Raw genomic sequence first — 24,691 nt, forward strand, 5'->3', positions numbered from 1 at the left:
TCTGTGTCTGTGTGTGTATCTGTGTCTGTGTGTGTATCTGTGTGTGTATGGGGGAGAGAGTGTGTGTATGTATCTTTGTGTGTGTGTGTGTGTGTGTATCTGTGTGTGTGTGTGTGTATGGGGGAGAGTGTGTGTGTGTATCAGTGGCTGTGTGTGTGTGTGTGTGTGTGTGTGTATCAGTGGCTGTGTATGTGTCTGTGCAGGCCAGCAGTGGCTGTGTGTGTTTGGTCTGTCTGTGTGAGTGTCTGTAGGTCAGTGACTGTGTGCGTCTGTGCAGGTCAGAGAGAGGGTGGGGGGGGGGGGTGAGAGAGAGAATAGAGGGGATTGGGAGAATATATGAAATCTGTATGGACATTCATAACGGTTTTATTTTACCTATAAGCGATAAAAATTTTAGTGGGTCACGAAGGAGAAGTTCAAAGATAACCGGGTCACGGAAAAAAAAGTTTGGAAAACGCTGATCTAGGCAACTGGACTGTGTGCTTTTTTCATCTAAGGGCTTTTGTTGTTGGTGGGCTCTTGTTTATAGAACCTGATCTTGTGGGGGGTTTTCAGACCTATAGATCGATTTTGATCTTTTTTCATAAATTATTTGAGTGTATTATGTTTTCATGATTAGACATATATAAAATATTGCATTTAAGTGTAGCTGGGTTCCCCCCTTTTTCCCCACTTACCCCCAGGCAGGTAGCGCGGTCGGTTGCGGGGGCGCGCGAGGCCGCCTGCGGCCGCACACAGAAGCTCCAAGTGGGGGGGGCTGAGCAGGAGAGTGTGCTGCGGGTGCCGGGCAGTAGCGGAGCGGCGACGGCGTCGCCGAGGGCACCGGCGGCTCCATCAGTAGGGTGCCGCCATCTTAGATTGCGCACGCATGTGCAGTAAGGTTTTGTTGTGGTGGCCATTACAGGAAGCTCACACATGTGCAGTGATAAGCGCGCGAAGCAGGGCCAATGGGAGAAGGCTCTAAGCAGGCACTGCAAGTCCCATGAGCCATTAGGCTCACCTGACGCCAGGGAACTAATAGGGTGTTAGGATCCTCCTAGGCAGGGAAATAGGAAGCTGTCACTGAGCCCACGGTAGTGAGTCAGGACTAGGAAGAGCTAGGGGTAGGACGTGAGTGCAGGGATCTGTGACCCACTGCATTAGGCCATTAGCCCCCTCGGCCCCAGATAGGCCCTGAGACACCCTGTAGTTTATGTTGTGCTTCAGGGACAGGCCCTAGGTTAGGGACCCTGCCCCTTAGCGTTACATATTGATAGTTAGGCCTGGGACATAGTGCAATCAGCGTCGCTGAGGCGGGCTGAGCCGCAATGAACAGATGCACAAAGCCCCTGCATCTGTAATCAGTGCGGCTATAGTTTCCCCCTCCGCATGCGCGCTGATGCGTGCGGATGCTGAGAAACTTCCCCGAGACAGGTAGTTTTGAAATTTGCCGCTTGGGGATGCGGAGGAGCGGTCACGTGACCGCTCCCATCCAATGGGAGCGGGCGACTAGCCCCGCTTCCCGCTCCGCCTCCTGGCACGCTCCCGCTCCGCCCCGTCCCGCCTCCTGAACGCGCTCACTGCCTCGCCTGCAAGGACAGGGAAAAGCCCCATTTTGGAGCAGGCGAGGCAGAGCAGGAGCGCGCCTCAGCGCTGTTTGCTCGTCTATGTCCCAGGCATTAGGGACACAGCGGATGCTGCACTCCCAGACTGTCTTCAGGGTGGCATCGCCCCTGACGGATCATCACGCTGGTTAAGCCAGGACGTCGCGTAGGAGGTCGGCGGATCCTTTTTGAAGATATTTAAGGGCCCAGCTGCCGTCGCACTGGGCAGGTATCGTATCTTACGTGCACCAACATACCGATACATCAGGCACTGACCACGCCAGGGTGGAAGAGTCACACTTGGGGACACTCGGTGGGTGGAGTGACTAAGGGGACTCACAGGTATTAAGGACACTGTGTGGGGACACGGTGAAGGGTTGCACCCTGTGAGGTGCGTTGGCTATTTGTGCTAGTGGGAACTGGTCGGATGCATTTTCATACACCTTATAGTGATAAGTATATATATGCTCAGTAAAGTCTGTTCTTGTTCTATTATACAAAGTGTGTGTTATTGGGTTGTGTCCTGTGAGGGGCTCCTTCCCAGGTGGAGGTGTTCCACCACGACTATTGTGAATATATATATACCCCAGGCTCCCAGAGCAGAGGCTTAGGCTCCTGTGAGCCAAACGGGTACATGCAGCAATAGTAGCTTCTGTGTTTGGAGGGAAACAGTGCTACATAAGTTTTAGTGATTTCTTTTTTTGCGCCCCTTTTGTGTTTATTTGTATGTGGATTTTCCCCGCTGATCACGGGAGATTGGGAGCAGCAAGGAGAAAACCTTTGACTTAGAAGAGAGAGAATTTAAAGGGATAGAGCACACTGAACTTTTTTTGTTACAACATTTTAATGCTGAATGGTAGTAGCCAACAACACCCAACTGAATCCAGTGATTAGTAGACTGAACAATCTTCTACACATATTAAATCAACAGTGTTACAGAAAACGTTGCCTTGCTGATATTACTGTATGTGACTATGGAATACATAATTTTAAATAGCTAGGTGAACATGGAACACATACCACTTGCCATTCATCCTGTACTAATATGTTCATGTCCAGTTTCTAAAACCTAAACAGACAAGAGAACACACATGGGTTATGCACATGTAACTATTGTGCTCTGGAAAAAGGCAGAGAATGTTACAGCAAATTACTATGGTCTAAAATGAATTCTAAATACTACATTATACTGTGAAATTAGCACACACATTCTAGGTTTCTCCTTTTTTACTTTGCTGCAAAATCAGTTCTGCCAATAGTTCCCAAATTGTAGCAAACAGAATTATTACCTTTCATGCTATCAACCTCCATCCAAATGATGCAGCACTCTCACAAAACAGAGCTGGGGTCTGCATTTCCCAGAGCATTTGGAAACCGCGCTGAAATGTTAATGGCCATTAATGGAGTGAGATTTCTACAAATTTGGTTCCAAAACAAAGCTACATTTTGTGCCGACGCAGATTACCATCAAATATTAAAAAAAAAATTAAAAATGGTAAAACAATAAAGTCTCTAAAGGCAGTTTCACTTTCTATTGAATATAAATAAATATTTCACTATCAATAGGTGGTACTATGATAAGGAATAATAAATAAGACACATATTTATTTGTAAGCAGTTTCCCAAATCAAACACATTTTTTCCCGCTGGTAATACAATATTCAGTATTACAGGACTTAACTATGTTTAAATGAGGCTTTATCCAACAGGTATGGGTGAATGATTAAGCAGGTTACCCGAGTACATTTGTTTGGCAGAGTCACAAAATGGTTATATGTCTGAAATAGAGTCCTACTTGCTGGCACACGTTCAACCAGGACACAAAGAAATACGAAACTTCAATTAACCAAGCTGATCTTGGTAAATAAGGTTACTATGAATACAAAGCCGTCATGGGTATACAGCTGAATATGAGTTTTCTAATCTTAAAAAAGCAGATTAGCGTCCCTAATTGATAAAGAATTAAACAGGCAGATAGATTGTGAAGAATAAGCAAACATAGCTGTTATTCCTTTCTTTGGTGACTAATTGCCACATTTTATGAAGAAACTGAAATCTGGAGTCACACACCAATCTGAGCTTGCTGATGATACATAGATTTGGCACGACAGAATTAGAGGCATCAGGCATGTTGGGTTAAATAAAACATCTGTGAGGATCAAACATCATATAGACTATTTATTTACAAAATGAAAGTGAGCTATGCCAGTTGCTACTTTGGTAATATCTAGTATAGACACCATAACGAGGTTCACATTCTGTTATTCTTTCTTAATGTATGACAATTGTATTGTCCTGTGCATCTCCCTGTATTCACGTGTCTCCATGCAACCAGTAACCTCCAGCTACAACCTCGTGATAAGAATACAGAGTTATTTTTATCACTGCAGCAGGTTACAAAAACAGTCATTACATGCATAACACGTGTGTCATTACATGCATAACACCGTGTCATTCTGGCACTGAGAAATACTTTTTCAGTGATGTAATGAGTGTAAATTAAACCATAATCCAGGACATCCCAAATAATAATGAAATACTTTTCTATGATCTGAAACATCAAACTGTCTGTAGACGTTTATGAAAAAGCAAAACCTGTGTGTTAAGAACACGATCTTGCGTCAGGCGTCCGATCTGAATTATTTACTCCTTGCAATGATTTGCTGCGAGATTTTTGTAGGGTCCTTTGAACAATATTTATTTAGCAGTGCCAAGTCCTGATGCACCTCACCGCATAGTCATTTAAAAAGGGCAGTCAGGTGCTTTAAAGCTTAGCATCGCTTTGTAAATCTGGTCCTTATTCTAAGACTGAGCGATAGAAGAGGTTCAGGTGTTATGAACCAAATAAGGCTTTTGTCCAAAATGGTAGTTTTAATAGAGTTAAATGGTTGGATGTTATGTGCCAGCTTTATGGACCCAAGTGTCTTTTGCCAAATCAGGTAACAGGTGGACATTTTTTTAACAATTCAAATCTAAGCTATATGTCAGGGCTCTGAAAATCAGGTCTTACCCATGGAAGCACCGTATCAAGTATTGCAGAATACACAGTATAGCCTGCATTTGCATCTGTACTTAAAGTAGCAATCAAAGCAATATCCTATATGTGTGGGTTTTTTTTTTAATACAGTCATAGAGGAAAGTACATGCACTCTGCAAAATGGTGCTGATGGGGGGGGGCGGGGGGGATTTATCTGCCAGAGAACAGGATCCAGGGAGGTTCTGTAGTATTACATAATACTTACTATATTTTTATAACCCATTCAGATATAAACCTCACATTTGTGTTAGTAATGTTTTAATTATGTCATTATATAATCTGATTGATTTTTCAAACATTCACTCATCCCCAGCACACCTGTGGGCTTCTGCTTAGTTCCATTCAACAAATATCTGTTGGCATTTTTTGGCTGTAAAGTGAACTAAATTGCAAATAAGATGTCCAGAGGAAGGAAAAATTGCAAACACTAAATACTGAAAACTCAATCAATTTGGGTTGTATAATTTTAATTTACCAAACAATTGTCATTTTGGATGCCTCTAGAATATATTGAATATGAAAATGTTATTTTTTTTAAACAATCTCGTAGTGCAAACGAGCTGTGTAAACCTGACCACACAATTGTGTTAGCTGTGATTCAATGTTTGCAAAGTGTAATTGTAAAACTAATATTTGTATACAAGTTAGCAAGTTAACATAGGTAGTGTAAATGTTTTTTGTCCAAAGTAAATGTTTTTCTCATATATATATGTAACGGTGTTTCTGACCTGGCTGACCCCCCCAATCTCAGATTGGCCCCTGTGGTCTAACCAGTCCCCATTACATGGTCGTGTCTGGTGGTGCACCTGTTGGCAACAGGACTCATGAGTCTCCTGCATGATGTTGTGTGGGGAATGTCAACCCAGATAGGCAGCTGAGGTAGTGTGCTACATACAGTCCGACCTACATACAGTGCAGCGCCTCCACCTCATCAGGATCTCTGCGTCCGCAAGGAGATGGTTCTGATGAGGAACTCCTTCTTGGTGGTGCCTTCCTCTGTGGAGTAACTTCGCACTCACACATGGGGGTTCTTGTGAACAAGGGCATCTTTATTGATGTATAGGCAGACAGCCCCTTGCAGCAAACAGCTTAGCCGCTCATCTTCTTCTGTGCTCTCCATTCAGAAGATCTGCCCTCCCAATGGAGTTGGATCACCTCTCCCCTCAGGGAGATCACCACCTGTGCCAGGTCCCTGGACACAGTGTAGGCCCTGCCAGCCTTACTGCTGCAGGTCACTCTTAATTATCACACTTGACCTTGAACATAGACTTGCACACTAACTTTGGGCAGTGCTGTGTCTTATATACCAAGGAAATGGCTCCACCTCCTGTGTCACTAACAATGGACACCAGGTCTGTTAACACTCCCCTCATGTACATATGACACCTCACCAGGGTGTGAGGGCAAACCTCCATGATTGATGCTGGCAATCCTGTATACTTACCAGGCTTACATCTCAGCCCTAATTTCTCGTTATGCACCATCCAGACTCTTGCGTTCTTCTCAAGGAAGTCTTCTTTCTACCCCCTTTGTATCTAAAGCCCTCCCCCGCCTTAAACCTTTTTCACTGACTGCCCAACATCTCTGGAATGCCCTTCCCCTCAGTACCCGACTAGCACCCTCTCTATCCACCTTTAAGACCCACCTTAAGACCCACGTGCTTAAAGAAGCATATGAATATCACTGTGGATATTCTGAACACATGATACATAAAGCTTGGCCCCTTGCAGATGCACTTACCAGAACTCCCTCCTACTGTGTCTGTACTTTCTCCCTACCTAACGATTAGACTTTAAGCTCCTCGGGTCAGGGACTCCTCTTCCTTAATGTTACTTTTATGTCTGAAGCACTTATTCCCATGACCTGTTATTTATATTATCTGTTAATTATTTGATTACCACATGTATTACTACTGTGAAGCGCTATGTACATTAATGGCGCTATATAAATAAAGACATACAATACAATACTGCCAGCATGAGAGAGAACTGTATACCATTTTTAACACTTGGCTATATTCTCCCCCTGGTGAATCCCAACGCCCCGTCAGGGACCTAAATTTGTTAGACCTTCTTCCAGGAAGCACTGCAAAACATAAAATAATCATCTTACAAATTTTCATTATACAGTTCTCATGATAAATTAACAGCTACAATGCCTGCTGTCCAGCAGAAGGCACTGTTTCTAAAGCAGACCCCATTATCCTCTGTACCTAATAGTAGTGCCTAGGGTCTGGCTTCTTTACCTCCTGGCCAGCATTGTCCTTAACTGTCACGCTGTACTCCCGGGGTAACCCATTCTCCGGGCGGTACTCCACCTTATGCATATATACATTGCGCCCAATGCTCCATACCCTCATTAATTGAGAAATTCGCTCTTCTGCTCTATGCCCAATGCATTCTCCACCCTTGGACCGGATGTACTCCTCTATGGTCTCTCTCAAACACCCATGCCTTTGGTCCTCTATCTCCTGCATAAGAGGTTCAGGAACGTAAGGGTATTTCAACCCGTGGGACTTCTTGTACCTTGTCACTATGGCCCTTTAAGCCCGACTTGTCCTAATTAACCTGGCGTTGCCTGCCTTACTTGGCAGCACCCATGATAAGGGTTCAGCGGGTTCTACCGTGTCCCGTAACCTGTCTGATCCTTTGGGATCCACTACCCCCGAACTGATATCATACCACCTCAGTCTCAGTTCCTCCAGACGAGCCTCCTCCGTGAATTCTCCTGGTGCCCACCAGTAATCCACAACCCCATCTTGTCTTAGGATAAGCCTGGTGCGATCTAGCCATGCCTCATACCCTTCAAAATTGGGTGCCCACCACCTGGTTTCCCTAACCTCTTCTGGTACTGCTATGGTGCCCTCGGCTTCCTCTTGCTCTCCCCCTGAGGATATCCCCAAGGTACCGGTTGATCTGGAGTTGGACCCCAGCCTTTTGGGCCTACTGGTGACCTTGACACTAATAGAGCTAGGGTAATCACTCGACCCAGATACCTGTCGCATATACCTTCCCCCACCCGACCCGTCATCCGACGTGAAACATTCCCCATAGTCCAAGTTCTCCCCAGTCCTTTCATCGGAGGTGGCTCGGGACTCCCCACACAACCCTTGGCTCGATGGTGACCTGTAGGTAAAAGTGACAGGGGTAGGGGCTTTAACTATGGCCGGGGGATGGGCATAGGGAAAAACAGCAGGCATCCGCGGGGCTACGACCCGCATCTTTCCGCTACCTGACCCGGTGCCATTGCACTGACATTCCGGTTCTCCCGTTTCGCTGCTCCCAGGCTTCCGCAGGGCCTGCCAGCTTCTCCCGGAACCAGGCGATCTGGTACAGCTACTCGGCCGCGAGGATGCCACCATCTTCCATCCGGCTCCGCTGTGCCCACCGGAAGTGATGTCATGGATCTCGCGGGACTCGCCGCCGCCATCTTGCGTTGGGTTCCCAACCGGAACCTCTTCCTCCAGAATGACATCCGCCGCCGGAAGTGATGGTTCTGCTCTCCGCTCGGGCCCGGACTAGGCCCCTCTCCGCCGTTGCCACCACCGGAGCCTGAGGAGGGCAAGGGTGTCGCTTACCGCTCCGTCGGCGCGGGATGGTTCCTTCTCCACCGTCCGCTCCGCCAGTCACCACGGCCGTGGGACTCTGCCTCTCAGGTTGTCGCTGCACCGGCGACACGAGACTCCGCTCTGTCACAACACAGGTGGTCCGCCGATTGGCGCGTCACCACCGGGGTCAGGGTCGCTTGCTCCTCGTCCGAGGAGTCGAACTCCGACTCAGGGAGTGGCATTCCCATCGGGGACCGCTGATGAGGTTCTCGGCTTCCACCTCGTTTACAGGCCCCTTTCTCCTCCGGCTCCGTCTTTATCATGAGGAGCGATCCCCACGCTCCGAGATCCACGGGTTCTCTCCAGGCCGCACCCGGGGCTTCAGCCGTCAGCATGGCTGTGTCTGCCCCCGCCTCCACGGTCTGTCCGGGCACAAATGGTTGCACAGCCCATAAATACTGGATGCCACATTGCGGGCATCTGGACGTGGTACTGACAGAACCACCAGGCAGCCGACACTGCATGCACAAGCATTTGACCGTCTCTTTCCCTCCAGCTCTGTGCACCAGGAAGCCTCCTGGAGCCGAATAGGGATGGGCAGAAATGTCCAAATCTTCTTCACTCTTGCAGGCCATGTTGCTTACGGGAGAAACTTTTTGCAGTGGTCTTCCCAGTAGATCAGTTCCTCGCAACTGAAGGGCAGGGGCTGGTTTGTTAACTCCTCCCTCCGCCAGCTCCATCCTCATTTGACAAAGCTGGAAACCCCTCCTCCTGGTTGATATTAGCAGAGGGTCCCACAAGTTCACACGGTGACACAGCACTGGGGCTGAGCTTGCTACTGTCCATGAGGACGCGGCCGCAGCTTTCGCGCCATACCTCCCATCAGGGTGGGGTTTTCCTTTTGGTGCCACTCCCGGCCAACTTTCTGCAACTTTTGCATTTGCAGCATTTTCTGCACTCGGCCCACGCGGTCTCCCAGGGAAGCGGGAGCCGCCATCTTGGTTTACATTGCCAATCACTTTAGCAACTGAGGTAGCTTTATGTATAGCGCTCGCCGACTGGCAAGCAGATCCTTCATCTCCACCACACACCACCACAATGTCCTCCTCACTGTCCTCCAGGGTATCACCCCATGGTCCCAGGCAGGACCAAAACGGTGCGGCCACCGCTTTCGTGCCACTCCACAGCAGGCTAGCCAAAGTTACTTCAATAGCTTGCTCTTCCGTGGAACACACACCACGTGCGCTCCCTCCATCTGCCTCCGTCCGCCATTTTGGACCTTCCGCGCTGCACAGATCCTCCATTCTTGCGGTCGCCATTTGGTTGCTGGTTTTGCGGTTATTGTACATGGAGCTCCTCTCTGCGGGGCAGCTGCCATACCGATACAATAAAGATTGCCCGATGCACCACCTTGTGTACCTAATGTAGGTCTGACTCGTGTTGCACTACCTCAGGCTAGGCTCACTCACTCTGTGTATGCTGTGTCTCTCCTCTCTCTCTCCAGTCTGTGCTCTCAGCGGTAAGTGGTCTGGAATGGGCTAGAGTACTCTGGCTTCTCCATGCAGTACTGGGGCGTCTACCTACTGTTGGTCAGTCTAGCGCAGACCCTCTCCAGGATTCCTGACCACGTTAACAAGCTATCCCTTTAGGCATCCTACCAACTAGCACTACCTCAAGGTGACTAGGACAGCTATAGCCCCTCTCCAGACCCCCAACTCCTTTCAGGCTCCCAGGTCATCCCTGCGGTCTGACAACTCCATCAGCCCCCCTGACTACCCCAAGGTTCCGTCCCAACACAGCACTGACTGGCAGCATACACTCTCCTGTTTCCCAGTGTGCCTAGCAAAAGCCTGTCCTGTTGACAGGTCTCTCAGCAGCGCCTCCAAATGTAATGGTGTTTTTGACCTGGCTGACCCCCCCCCCAATCTCAGATTGGCCCCTGTGGTCTAACCAGTCCCCATTACATGGTTGTGTCTGGTGGTGCACAAGTTGGCAACAGGACTCCTGAGTCTCCTGCATGATGTTGTGTGGGGAATGTCAACCCAGACAGGCAGCTGAGGTAGTGTGTGTGAGTCCTACCTACATACAGTGCAGCGCCTCCACCTCATCAGGATCTCTGCGTCCGCAAGGAGATGGTTCTGATGAGGAACTCCTTCTTTGTGGCGCCTTCCTCTGTGGAGTAACTTCACACTCACACATGGGGGTTCTTGTGAACAAGGGCATCTTTATTGATGTATAGGCAGACTGCCCCTCGCAGCAAACAGCTTAGCCGCTCATCTTCTTCTGTGCTCTCCATTCAGAAAATCTGCCCTCCCAATGGAGTTGGATTACCTCTCCCCTCAGGGAGATCACCACCTGTGCCAGGTCCCTGGACACAGTATAGGCCCTGCCAGCCTTACTTCTGCAGGTCACTCTTAATTATCACACTTGACCTTGAACATAGACTTGCACACTTACTTTGGGCAGTTCTGTGTCTTATATACCAAGGAAATGGCTCCACCTCCTGTGTCACTAACAATGGACACCAGGTCTGTTACCACTCCCCTCATGTACATATGACACCTCACCAGGGTGTGAGGGCAAACCTCCATGATTGATGCTGGCAATCCTGTATACTTACCAGGCTTACTGCCAGCATGAGAGAGAACTGTATACCATTTTTAATACATGGCTACACATTATATATATATATATATATATATATATATATATATATATAATACTGAGCTAAGTTATGGTGAGTAAAAAAAGTGACAAAAACCCTCCACAGGAAAGCAAATATGCAAATATAGCTGTATGCTCATCTGCATGTCTTAGGCAGGTCTGCAACCCCGCCTTTCCACATTATCACCCAGCATACAGCACTTCCACTGCAGCAAGGGATTCTGGGAAATGACATGCAAATGAGCAAACAGTGTCACTTTTTGCCTCAATAACCATTTTTAACATGGTTCCCTATAGGCTTAAGCTTGCCGCATGGCCACAGCTTTGAGCACAGCCAGGGTTAAGGTGCATACCCAGAAAACCACCCACAGACAGCTGTTTCGACCTTGATGGGTCTCATCAGTGTGGGGTTGATTTTACTGGGAATGCAAGAGAGGCTTATGGGATAGGCCAAACCATAATACTGAGCTAAGTTATGGTGAGTAAAAAAAGTGACAAAAACCCTCCACAGGAAAGCAAATATGCAAATATAGCTGTATGCTCATCTGCATGTCTTAGGCAGGTCTGCAACCCCGCCTTTCCCCATTATCACCCAGCATACAGCACTTCCACTGCAGCAAGGGATTCTGGGAAATGACATGCAAATGAGCACACAGTGTCACTTTTTGCCTCAATAACCATTTTTAACATGGTTCCCTATAGGCTTAAGCTTGCCGCATGGCCACAGCTTTGAGCACAGCCAGGGTTAAGGTGCATACCCAGAAAACCACCCACAGACAGCTGTTTCGACCTTGATGGGTCTCATCAGTGTGGGGTTGATTTTACTGGGAATGCAAGATATATATATATATATATATATATATATATATATATATATATATATATATATACAGTGTTCGACAAACCTATACATTTGCTCGCCCCGGGCGAGTAGGCCCCACTCCCCACTAGGTTAGTGGGTAAGTTCATAGGGAAGGCCCCTTAGGTAGGGACCCTGCCCTAATCTGAGTCTTGTCAGTGACACAGCTGCAGTGCTGTGTGCTCTGACAAGAAGAAACAGTGTGGCTTGCAGTGCAGCCACAGCAGTTTAGTTTGGCAGTTTCAGCGAAGGCCCCTTCAGTGCAAGGGGGGGTTGCTTTCTATAGTACCCAGTTCTATGTGATATCACCGGTGCCAGTTGCACTCAGTGATCGCGGCCTGCGTCTGGGCTCAGACAGGCTCTGCAGCAAGAGACTTTCCAAAGGTGGATCACTCCATGCGGGAGTCACCCACCGCCTGGCAGAGTTGCAGGACGTCACAGGGGAGATCGCAGAGCGGCGGATCCTTTGTGAAGAATCAGCAGCCTCAGGTGCTGGAGCACTGGGCAGGTACAGTCAGTCATCAAGTGCATCAACTTTACCAACAGTCACTCACTTGGGGTATTGTGGGACATTTGGGACTATTGATATAACTTGTGGGGTACAAAGCCCTGCGTGGTGACCGGGTAGTTGTGCCTATTAGTGTTATAGAGGGATACTGTCAATGTCATATTGTTGAAGTATGTTGTGTTGTGTTATTTGCCATATAGTAAACCCTTTTAGCCATAACCTTTGGTGTGGGCTGGTTACTTTATGGATGTTCCTATGTGAGGGCCACTCTACACTCCTAGAAGCTCACATAGGTGGAGGCGCTGACAAGAAACATTCCAAAGGATTCACCCCAGGCTCTCACTAGCGGAGGCTCAGACCTCCTGTGAGCCTGACAGCTATACTGCACCACACCTGGTAACATATAGGTTCACCTTACATACGCCATATATGCGATTGGGTGGGGGAATACCCGTTACACTTACATATATAGATATATGTAAGTCACCGCTCGCCGCTTATGTAAACAAACAAACTGACTTTCTAGCGCGCTCAACTACCCGCAAAGCCGCCCCCCTCCCCCCGCGCGTAAATGCCAGGCACCCCCCGCTCATGCTTGGAGCGCTCTCCAAGCATGAAGGCGCTCAGCGCCAGCAGGGACTCAGCCTTAAGGCCCTTAATATAGTGTGTGCGGCCATGTGCTCGCGCGTGCCTGTGTGCACACGTGTGGACGTGCCGCACACTTTTTGTGTGTGTATGGTGTCAGCGGCACAGTGAGGTACTGTGTGTGTGTGTTGATTGTGTGTTACGTTTAGAAACAGCAGGGGAGGGATAGGGAGTGATCACAAAACCATACTAATTGAATTGTTAAATAAATATATGAGGTAATCAAAGAGTGAGTGCAAACTGTGAACTGAAAAGTGAATCAGAAAAAAGCAAGGGAACGCAAAGTGATTGTGCCCCTAAAAGAATTCACTAAACTGCACACCACTAAGTGTAAAAAATAACTTTTAATAAATTTACTTAAAACATATATTACCAAAGAATGGTGTAACGTGAATTAAAAATGAATTAAATCAATAATTTATTGATTTAATTCATTTTTAATTCACGTTACACCATTCTTTGGTAATATATGTTTTAAGTAAATTTATTAAAAGTTATTTTTTATACTTAGTGGTGTGCAGTTTAGTGAATTCTTTTAGGGGCACAATCACTTTGCGTTCCCTTGCTTTTTTCTGTGTTACGTTTATAATAAATAAATACGTAGGAATAAATTATTTATTAACATTGTACATACACACACTTCAGCGGCAGCAGCAGCAGCGTGAAATCTTTATTTTCCTCATCTTCCCCCGTCGGCCGGTTCCACGCTCACTGCTGTGGGCGCGCGCGGCACCATTATAGAAAGGCTGACTAACCTCAGCCAACTATAACTGCCGCGTGCACGGCGCAGCAAGTGCGCCTCTTTAGAACAGCCCTTAGGCTGAGTCCTTGCTGGCGCTGAGTGCGCTCCTGCTTGGAGAGCGCTCTAAGCATAAGCGCCGCCGGGTGTCCAGTCATTTCCTCGCGTGCGGGGGAGGGGGCATTGAGCACGCTGGAAAGTGGAAAGTTAGATTTTTTTGTTTACATAAGCGCCGAGCGTGTATGTCCGCACACAACGCATGAGCGGGGACTTGCATATATCTATATATGTAAGTAACCGTGGCAAGCGCCGCCCGCCCAGCGTTAGCGGGGACGCAGCCTTACCTTGGGGTTTGAAGTTCTGCGCCGATCCGAAGCTCCTTCCTCCTGTCGGATGGAAGTTGAACACGTCTTCCAGCACCGACTGAGGGAGGGAGAGGAAGGATCGCAGTGACCGAGCGGCTGCCGCTGCTGAGCTGAGGAGCCGCTGGGACACTGCTGCGTGGGGCACTGCCGCTGCCCCGGCAGGCCTGGGACAGCTGGGAGAGTTGTCCCTGCTGTGTCCCCCCCCCCTGGCGGACGCGGAACCCCTGTTGAAAATCACTGGTCTTAAGAGAGAGGAATCATCTTATCTCAATAAGGAAACATGTATTGTTAGATTGTGCTCCTGACTGAATCCTTTAATCACCACTCTTGTGTTTGTCCCTGCAGTAGTGGAAGTAAGAATTGTAAGCTTATAATGACAGTATAGCTGCTATGATATAATGGGCCTCCTTTTCTGGCACTATAACTATATTTGGCTTTGCGCTGCACCTAATTCTTTCATCTCTGTTTTCAAAGAGCTGCTCCTAAATTACTTCACCTCTCAGCGACTCCGTGGCTCCTCTGCTTAGTATACTCGCTGCCATCATTGAAATGACTTGGCAATGCCCTTTTCATATTAAACGAGATATCTTAACTGGGTGTTTTAACCTTCAGTAGGATTCAGTCAGTAGACAATGTTGAGGGGAAAAAAAACAGAAAAAACAATCCACAATAGGTGAATACCCCTCCCTCCAAAATCACTTACAGAGCTCTATGCATAACTCTCACGGTATGATGTTTATTTGTGGAACTGCAGAGAATACATAGTTTCTGGTCTTACATGGACCTTTCATCGGGTGAATTAAAGGTCCATGTCGGACCAGAAACGTTGTATTCCCTGCTGTTCCTTAAACGTCATGCTTCAAGTGCTGTGAGCAGAGCTGTACAATGGGATTTTTAAGGAATATTCACCTATTCTGGATTGTTTTTTTTTGTTTATATTAAGTGATGGCCACACGTTATAGGTGTTCCCTTTTCCCCCAATAAACACATAATTGTACTGTTTTTCATCTCTTTTAGGATTGTTGATAATGTTGAGGTCCATGCTGCAGTATAAAGCAATACCATGTATGACTCAACACTACTAAATTGTCTAAACTTTTATGGAGTAGTGAAACTCAACCAAGCTATTAAAGCACTCATTGTCCTGAAAAACCCCATCCATTGGCATCCTTAATGGCTTTTCCCTGGCATGAGTCTGATAAGGATGTCAGCAGCTCCTCCTGTACACGGCAGTGTTACAGACTTTGGGATTGTATAAATATGATGGTCACACACATCGGCCCTTATTCTGTAAGGTGTGATAACGCAGGTGACGTGATTCCCATTAAAGTAAATGGGACTTTTCATGCGATAGCATGTCACCTGCGTTGTCACACCTTACATAATAAGGGTCTCTGTGACTGAAGAGCCAAAGCTTACACTCGTTTTTGAAGTTGTAAGTTGATTAGGGTCATGGCAGGAGACCGCAGATTGTGCTCATATTTCAATTATTATCACCAAGACCATTTTTTGGAAAAAGTATTAAAAAAAAATATTGTTTGGAGACAGCTAACATTCATAAAATAGTATGTGTTTAATTAACAAATAGGTTACTGCAAACAAATTTAGCTGTGCAAAAGGTTATATTTGAAGGTTATAGAAAATTATGTCTAAATAGGTTTTGACACGATTTGATAAATCTTTATCTGGTTCCACATTGTGTCTGCGTTATTTTTGATGATATGTGCTTAACTGTATTAATATAATATTCAGATGTTTACGAAAATGTTTATGGATAATAGGTAGTTTTAAAAAAATCTCTTTAAAAATGTCTATTCAGTCTGAGAAATGGTCTAGCGTGTCATGCATCATTTCCGGTTACGGGGCGTCACAGGTGGAGCATACACACATTAAGAGAGGGGATGCACCTACAGTATATAAAGGGACCCAAGGTCATTAGACTCTCGACATAGCGCTGCTACACATGGAGTCTCTCTGGGCAAGTATGCCAGCTATGCAAGTCTTTTTTATACATGCATCAGGTCACTTTCTGTATTTACCTTATGTATGCATGATATTTTTGTATATGCACATATAAATACATTTTGGATATTTTTGGGCAAAACTGGTGCCCTCATTCTTATATTGATTGTATTCATGATTGAGATTTCCCCAACATATTTAATTATTTATTTATAAAATGTTTTACCAGGAAGTAATACATTGAGAGTTACTTCTCGTTTTCACGTATGTCCTGGGCACTGAGTTATAACAATACATGGCTACATTAAAAGATCAGGGTTCTACAGTGAATTCACAGACATTTCGTGGACAGATAGAGTTGGAAAATTGGGAACAGGGGATAAAAGGGCTTGCGAGTTTCAGATTTAAATAGAGAACGTTTAACATCATCAAACGGCCCACACACTTTAGCTGCGCCAAAGGCTGTCCACCTTTGGGGCCACGCAGATGTACACTGAAGGGGTTCAGATTACATGTAGCTGTGGATTCAAAGTTCTTTGTCTCCTTGGCTCATTAACATGCTTACAAAGCATTAGTAAGACCACACCTTGAACATGGAGTACAATTTTGGGCACCACTCCTTAGAAAAGACATTATGGAACTAGAGAGAGTGCAGAGAAGAGCCATCTAATTTATGAGGAGAAGCTAGCTAAATTAGATTTATTTACATTAGAAAAGAGGCGTCTAAGAGGAGATACAAAGAGCTTTCAAAATAACTATTCATCTCAAGGGCCGTAGAAAGGACTCGGGTGCATCCCTTTAGGTTGGAGAAAAGGAGATTTCACCAGCAACAAAGGAAAGGGTTCTTTACAGTAAGGGCAGTTACAATGTGGAATTCATTGTCACAGGAGACCAGAGTTATTAACACCTTTTCCTACTGGGATCATTTGATTGAGCAAAACACAGCAGTAAAATAAATTGTAATTTATTCCAGTATTTGACATACACACAAAGTAACACAATTTACACTGAAAACACACTTACTAGGAATGGGGTTAACAAAATAATTCCTCCTTAAAACAAAATGTTAACAAACGACCTCTGTAGGAGCCCTTTCCAATGACCAGGAGGTAATGAAGGGGTTAACCCCTCCCGCTACCCTCCCAGTAGGCCTAACCACTCACGCTGGGGCAACTACACGCTTCACCCACCCCCTGTACCATCAACACAGCAGTGCCTGCTATTTAACCCCTTCATTACCTTAGCGGTTAGCCGCTACGGTAATGAAACTGTCTGTAATTTTATTTTTACTGCATTTGATTGAATCCGGGGTTCTCTGGAGCTGAAATAAATATGAGGGTCAGCTCTGGCGACCCGCGGGAACCCCCGGTATCAATCCTATGCAGTAATAATAAAGGAAACGTCTTGTTATGCATATCGAAATCTGATCTCGCCACCCTTTAGCTGGCGAGGAAAGAATGTGATGTTTTATAGTACGATATGCTTATCGGAGTTTAGTGAATAGCAGTTGCTGGCAAAAATGCGAGTTTGGGCCTTTTTTCAGCTGCCGCACTACTTGTTATAGCTCGGTAAAAAGCCGTTTTGCGCGATATTGCTCTGTTATCTGAGCTTTGAGAATAGATACACATGCAATATCGCGCTAAAAGTACATTTATAGTGCAGTAATGCACTTATCGAAGTTTAGTGACTAAGCCGCTTAGCGTTGAAAATTTCCAGCAGATACTTGGGGTAAAGCAAACTTATCATGCTGAAACATCTTAAACTTGACCCTGCCACAAACAGAAAAGAAAGAAATTCTATGCTTCAAAGCATCTTTTTCTTGTGTAGCATATTTGCAAAACATTTCACATATTTATGCTACACAAACACTGAAAATATGGAGTGCTGAGGCCTAACCTCAAGTATATATCATTGGATCCATCAGATTATGTTTTCCTTGTTTATTTCCACCTCCCAAAATCTATGTGTTTCAAGGAATCACAGAACTTGCTATATTCTATAATTTAGAGCAAATAACAATTGTTATGCTGAGCGCACAGGGCCCACCCTCCTAGTTCTGCCAGCTTCTGCTACGCTTCCATATACATTAAATGTACAGAGAAGGTATACCTCTCCTTTATGGGTTCCGAGGTAGAACCAAGCCGAGTTCTAAAACACAAGCAACAATGTTTTGCTGCTAAAAGGTGATGTGATGGTTACAAATACTATATATAGATTAGAATATCCTTTTTCACAGGGATTGCAAGCTACTGTCGTGTACCTTCAAACAGACATGTACAGGCAGTCCTCGTTTTACAACGCTTCGCTTTACAACGAATGGCTTATCCAACGCTATGCAATGCATACCTATATTCATTTTTACAACGCCAAAATGGCTTATCCAACGCTCTTAAGACGCTTTGCAACGTTGTGTATGTGTGTATATATATACACATTCACATAAACAACGTTGCAAAGCGTCGTAAGAGCGTATATATATATAATATTATACTATATAATATTATATTATACTATATAATATAGTATTTATTATGTTATATTATATATATAATACAGTATATACACTATATAATTTATGTGTGTGCTGCATATCTTATTGCCGGCATAAAATATTTGGTGTATTTTAGTGTTAAAAATGCCTTCAGGAACGGAACCTTTCATTTAAACAGTGTTCCTATGGGAAAACGTGTTTCGCTTTACAACGTTTCGCTTTACAACGCCATTTTGAGTAACGCATTGTGTCGGATAACCGAGGACTGCCTGTACTTAAAGCACAAACTAACCTGGCAAAGTGTAAAGTGTATACAGTACATTGTGAGTTACCTCTCGTTTTCAAGGCTGCCCACGGAATAAACGGGTTCCTAAGAACTCATTGAAAAAACATTGAATTAGACCCTGAATAAAACTCTATTTAACCTATCCAGCAGTGATCAAACTTAGCAAATGTACCTCGCTGAAATATGGAAATGCTACGGCCCATGTTTACCAAAGCATTGCTATGACATCATAAGAAACCGACGCGTTCAGCGGCGTGGGCTTAGTATATAGTATAGGACTTGAAAGCACTGCAGTGCAGGCCTCCACAACACAAATGTGTTTATCATTGAAAGGTCCCGTTTTAATATTTCAAACCACGTGTAAAGGATAAAGCTTCCCAAAATAGTTGTTGGGCAGGATGAGAAATTTCATGTAAAACAACCTATGGACTGGAACCCAGGCCATTCGGACAATGCCATTACTTCACCATCTGATCTTCTTGTTGCCCGAGTTCTTGTCAACACTTGCAAATGTGTTTGAGAATAGTTCACTTATTAGATGTGTAACAATAGCGCTTGTAGTAAGCAGTATTGTCCAGTATGTACAAACAAAAATGTTTCCTTAGGAACAGACCCGTTCCTCTCAAACAACATGTCGCACACTGGAAGCTGACCTAGATGTGTAAATATATCATCAGAGAAGCTTCTCCAAACTCTGGATGCAAAATAGCGTTTCCAAATGGGCCACTACAATGGTGACAAATACTGCAAACAAGTGTTTTCATGAGGTATAAAAAAAAAGTCATCTAAATGATTTATTTTGTATCTAAATACTAAATAATACCCTCAGCGTTGTGCCCCCTTTTGATAATTAAAGCAGAAATCCCAGATGCTGGTTTCTTTGGGGGGAGAGGGGGCTTTCTATTGGAAACCGGTACCCTCCCGAGCTGTACTGCGTTTTAATCAGCTTTGAGGACGCCCACATGCCTGAGATATGTGCCAAGAAGATACTGGTTTTAAATCTCATTTCAGGGGAAACAAAATGGTCACCAATTGTCAGGCCAAACGGAAGCTCTAGGCTCCTGCGGATCCCATTAAATGCTGCATTAAATGCATATACACCCCTAATATGGAATCCATAGGTGATCAAAAGGTAATTTTTATGCAATAGAGAAGACTTTCTTGTTTGCGTTGCCACCACAGCATAACACACATGCTGCAGTGGATGATGAACTTGGATGTACAAGGGCACGGGGGTTTCATATAGTAAACCAATAATAACATAACAGAAACATATGATTGTTAATGTGCAGCAGACCATCACTTACAGATTCCACTGACACAATTTGTCATATCTGGGCTGCAAAATGGGTCTGAAAATGCACAGCAAAGCAGTGGTGAGATTAATGATGTGACAATGTGGGTTGTGCAACTAAGAGCAGCAAAACTAATTATATATATATATATGTCGTGTTAGCCAAGCTTTAACAATCAAATATGAATAGATGATACCGTTCTGTGGCTATCTAAATGCTTTTATTTGTGCAAGCTTTCGAGATACACTGATCTCTTCTTCCATCAGTGTTACATTGAATAAAGCAAGCAAGGGTTATACTTAAAAACAGTGCATCTTCACAGATAACATTCCAAAATGCACTGTTTTTAAGTAAAACCCTTGCTTGCTTTATTCAATGTAACATCGCCGGAAGAAGAGATCAGTGTATCTCGAAAGCCGCACAAATAAAAGCATTTCGTTAGCCACAGAACAGTATCGTCTATTTGTTTTTGAAATGTATAGATATAGTCCCAATACAATTCTTTATTGATTACTAACATGCAGTGCTAAGTGTTCTTAAATCGATCTTGGCGTATTTTATATACATATTTACTGTATTTTAAAAAGTAGCACTCTGATATCAACACAAAATACCCGGTGCTCAGTCAAAAGAGAACAGACACAAAGATAGATGAAGCACTCAGACGTTTTGCTAAAATTTCAAGTAAAATTTATTAAAGCAATCGACATTTAGGTCTTGTAGGTACATCGAGCACCTGTTGCTAAAGAGAAATTTCAATATTGGTGCTATATCTAAAATGCAAAGAAAACATTCAACTAACAAATTTTAAGAAAAGGTTTCCCTCAAAGAATCATTACATAAGTGTAACATGACACATATCAATGCCAGACAATTATAAGAAAACTGCCCCATTTAAAGAAATGAATTGGCATCAACAAAACATATTGCATGGAAAATGTTCCTGTTACATTAAACAGCTAAATGACCAGGCATCCCAATCCTGGCTGGATTATTATACATGGCATAACCCATGCATTTCAAACTTTACAGTGATAAGAGAACACTGGGAATTGTGGCGATGGAGAAGCGATACACAGAAACATTACAGTTTAGCATAGGAATTTTGTATAAAAAAACTACAAACTGTTAAGAAAATCCTGGTTCATAAATATATGTACAGTACTGTAAATGGCATCTTGTACATAGAAAGTCCTAAGCATAAAGGTGCTGTGGGAGGAGAAGCGATTTCCTTAAAGTGGAAACAGTGGGTTTACATAAATACTTCTTTTAAAGCTCTGAAGTACCTTCCTTAGAATACAGAATCCTTCTTAGGATTTTATCCTTGCTGAAAACCAAGAGTTTGAATTTCATTTTGTACAATGTGTGTGAAAATGTAAAGTGGACTGCTGTTTCTATGCAACATTAGATTCAAGTGCTTAACACTGTCAGTGCCAGACGAAGCTAAAACTGATTGTACAGCTCCACAGACGGGCTCTTCAACTGCTTCTCCAGAGGGGCAGATCAGAAACATTTAGGGGAAGAAGGACCAGGGGCTAAGTATAATGTCATTTGAGAGACATGTACAAATTAGAATATTATACCGTTTAGAAGCATGTATACTGTATATATCTGTACTATATATATATGCATTAAAACTTACAAGTGAGTTTTAGTGTGAAATGTTGTACTTTGTGCCTGCTACACTAGTTGCTCAGGCAGGTGAGAGTTCATGGGCCACATAACGGCCGTATCATTTTCTTGCTGCGATTCGTGCCATATCTATGATTAAAATGTATACTTTTTTTAAATGTAGCACATTTGACCATTAACCCCTTCAGCGCCCGAGGTTCCTGCCACCTCCGTGACCACGAACCCTTCAGTACAGATGGATCACGTGGGCTTCGGAGCGATCACGTGATCCCTTCCGGACCAGCAGTTAAATGGGAGGATCCACATGGAGCACCGATTGTGGACACCCACTAGAAAATGCACAAATGGCCATGAGTACAGCGCACGTCACTCGGGTCGCTGCGGTATCACTTTTCTGAATGGTTAAAACAGCAGTTTGCGATGATCGCCATTTTGCTATTCTTATTTTTTAATAGATCTCGTCTTACCCGTTAAAAAAACAGTTTTTATTTTTTTTAATTTGATGCATCGTTCAGCAGAAATAATTGATTGAAATATTAAGTGTCCCGGAGGTTACAATAAAGCTCTTCCAAGGACCCAGTGCACTGTAAAGGTTACCATGGTAACCTCAGAAGCTAGGAATTGAGAAAAGCGTGTGTTTTAACACTAGAAAAACATATACAATATATATTTTTTAAAGAGCAGGACATGCTCTGGGGCCAAGATACTAACATTATACAAGTTAAACTCATATCGGCCTCTGAAGGGGATTGCTGCTTTATAAATGACAATACAAGGCTCACTGAGAATGAACATTACATTGATAGATATTTCTGAGCTATAATTATGAGACAGACCATTAAGGTAATGCAGGAAAACACAGAAGCCCCCCAAAACACGCACATTAAGGGGATTAGTCCAATAACCAAAAGTAACGTACAAAGCACATTTTTGCGTACATACTGTTTCCAACTTTCCATACCTGCGCCAACATGCAAATATCACTCTGCCCTAATTTGTACCAAGGACATACTTGAAAACGAGAGGTAACTCAATATTTTTTCCCGGTAAAATATTTGTAAAGAATAATTTCTTCCCATTTGCTCCATAAATACCTAATATCGTAGAAGATCAATGCAGATATACAAGAAAATAGCACAGAAGAATAATACATTGGCGCTGACAGCCGCAGATATATTGCAACGTGATTTGTGACAAAATATGCACTTTGCGCTTATATTTAGGGGATAATACATAGAGCCAATGGTGGAAGTATCTAATACTGAGAATGTGTCGTTATTTACAAAAATGGATTCGCCATGGTTTGTTCCTTTAGCTCAGCTTTCACCATGGTACAAAATGGAACAATATTCTTATTGAACTTCACCCCAGAACTACACAATTATGTAATTTACCAAAAGACTTCTAGGCAGCCCAATCTTCTGATGAGAGTAAAGAAGCAACTTGACAGTGATACCAACCCCTAAGTATGATATCTGTACAGTTTGTGTAATGTTCCAACAGAGGCTAGTATCTCCCAGAAAAGAATAGCATTTTCTCCAGGACTGATATGCAAATTATATTAAGACAAGTCAATTCCAGTACCTCTCAAGAATATATATTGGAAGTAGACGTCCACAGTAAAGTTAGCCATCTCATTGTCTAGATATGCACAGGCCTGTTCAGCTCATAGCAGCTGTATGTAGAGGTCAACAAAGTCTCCCTTTTATGTAAAGAGTGTTATATTAGACACGCTCATGCAGGAAGCAAACACTTCTTCAGTCACGTGCAGTTCGTAATACATCCAAGTCCAAGCAAAACAAGATGCGGCGGTGCTTTAAGATCAGAAAGACATTCATGTACTATTGTACTGTATTCAGGTCTTGGTACTTACACTAAAGTGAGTTATAGTGCAATTTGACAGCGGATATTTTATCATCTCAGTGAGCCGGGATGAGAAAGCACAACTTGACAGGAACATTTATGGAGTACTATATCAAATGTGCTAACAGCAAAACAGGGTCAGATTTATAAATGAAGACAAAATCCTGTAGAAAGTAACTAAACTTGTTTTGATATACTGTATATATAGATCTGGTGATGTTATTGTTAGAGTTTTGCTCGATGCAGCCAAGACACTTTGGGAGATATTCATAAAATGGTGATAGTGCCAGTTGGGGCATTATTGCACTGTGACTAGCACTGCAGTTAATGGTGGTTTCCATGTGATAGTATTCCAATAGGGAATATCACAGCTTCATGAAAAAATCCCTTTGATACACAACCTCCGTAATAACTATGACATCTGCAGAATCTGTCTGTACTGCCTCACGTAAACCAGTTTTACAATAAAAGGTATTTTGTGAACTTTTCTGAAAGAGCAATTCAGCCGCTGTCTCCATCCTAAATGTACAGTCATCGCTTCTGATCTGCAGCCAGTAAATGGCTTCATAAGATCATCTACAATTCTAGACCATTGGTGGGCAGCATGCAGCCCGGTGCCCACGAGGGCTTTACCTGCGGCCCGGGGCCCACTAGGGCTTTATCTGTGGCCCGGGGCCCACTAGGGCTTTACCTGCGGCCCTCTCTCCCTTTCCCCTAGTGCAGAGAGCGGGGACATTGCATCCGCAGATCTTAGCTACTCCCGGCTCCCTCAGCTGTTTGGTAATAGTGCAACGATAAATACTCGCACCTTCTCTTTTCTCCATAAGTTAGGTTTGACCAACAGGTTTCAGATAATTTGGGACAGAATCACCCTATTTTATCATGTAAGCCTGTGAAAACTCAAAGACAAGGCTTCACATCCTGGAACGCAGATGCAATACTCGGTTTTATTGAGATTGTGTACTATCTATTGAGAATATACAGCCTGCTTCTATCCCCAAAATGAAAATATGACGTTAGTAAGCACATAAAAACATGATATTTTGGAAGATCAATCTATTCATCCAGTGTAACAGAGGATTTAGCATCACCTCAATCAAAATAATAGACATTTAAAATATTACATTCTCCCCAAAATGTAAGCCCTAAACCTAATGATTTGGAAATGGCCGTTAGTAGCAATCAACTAAATTCCAATGTAAAAATATGATTTGT

General features: G+C 44.0%; 1 protein-coding gene across 3 annotated transcripts in view; it reads right to left on the reverse strand.

The window, feature by feature from the left end:
* PPP4R4 (protein phosphatase 4 regulatory subunit 4) overlaps positions 1–24,691 on the reverse strand; it is a 90,306-nt gene that overhangs the window by 64,014 nt on the left and 1,601 nt on the right. The gene's annotated exons all lie outside the window — the stretch shown is intronic.

The sequence above is a fragment of the Ascaphus truei genome, chromosome 9, assembly GCF_040206685.1.
Source record: "Ascaphus truei isolate aAscTru1 chromosome 9, aAscTru1.hap1, whole genome shotgun sequence".
Lineage (NCBI taxonomy): Eukaryota > Metazoa > Chordata > Amphibia > Anura > Ascaphidae > Ascaphus > Ascaphus truei.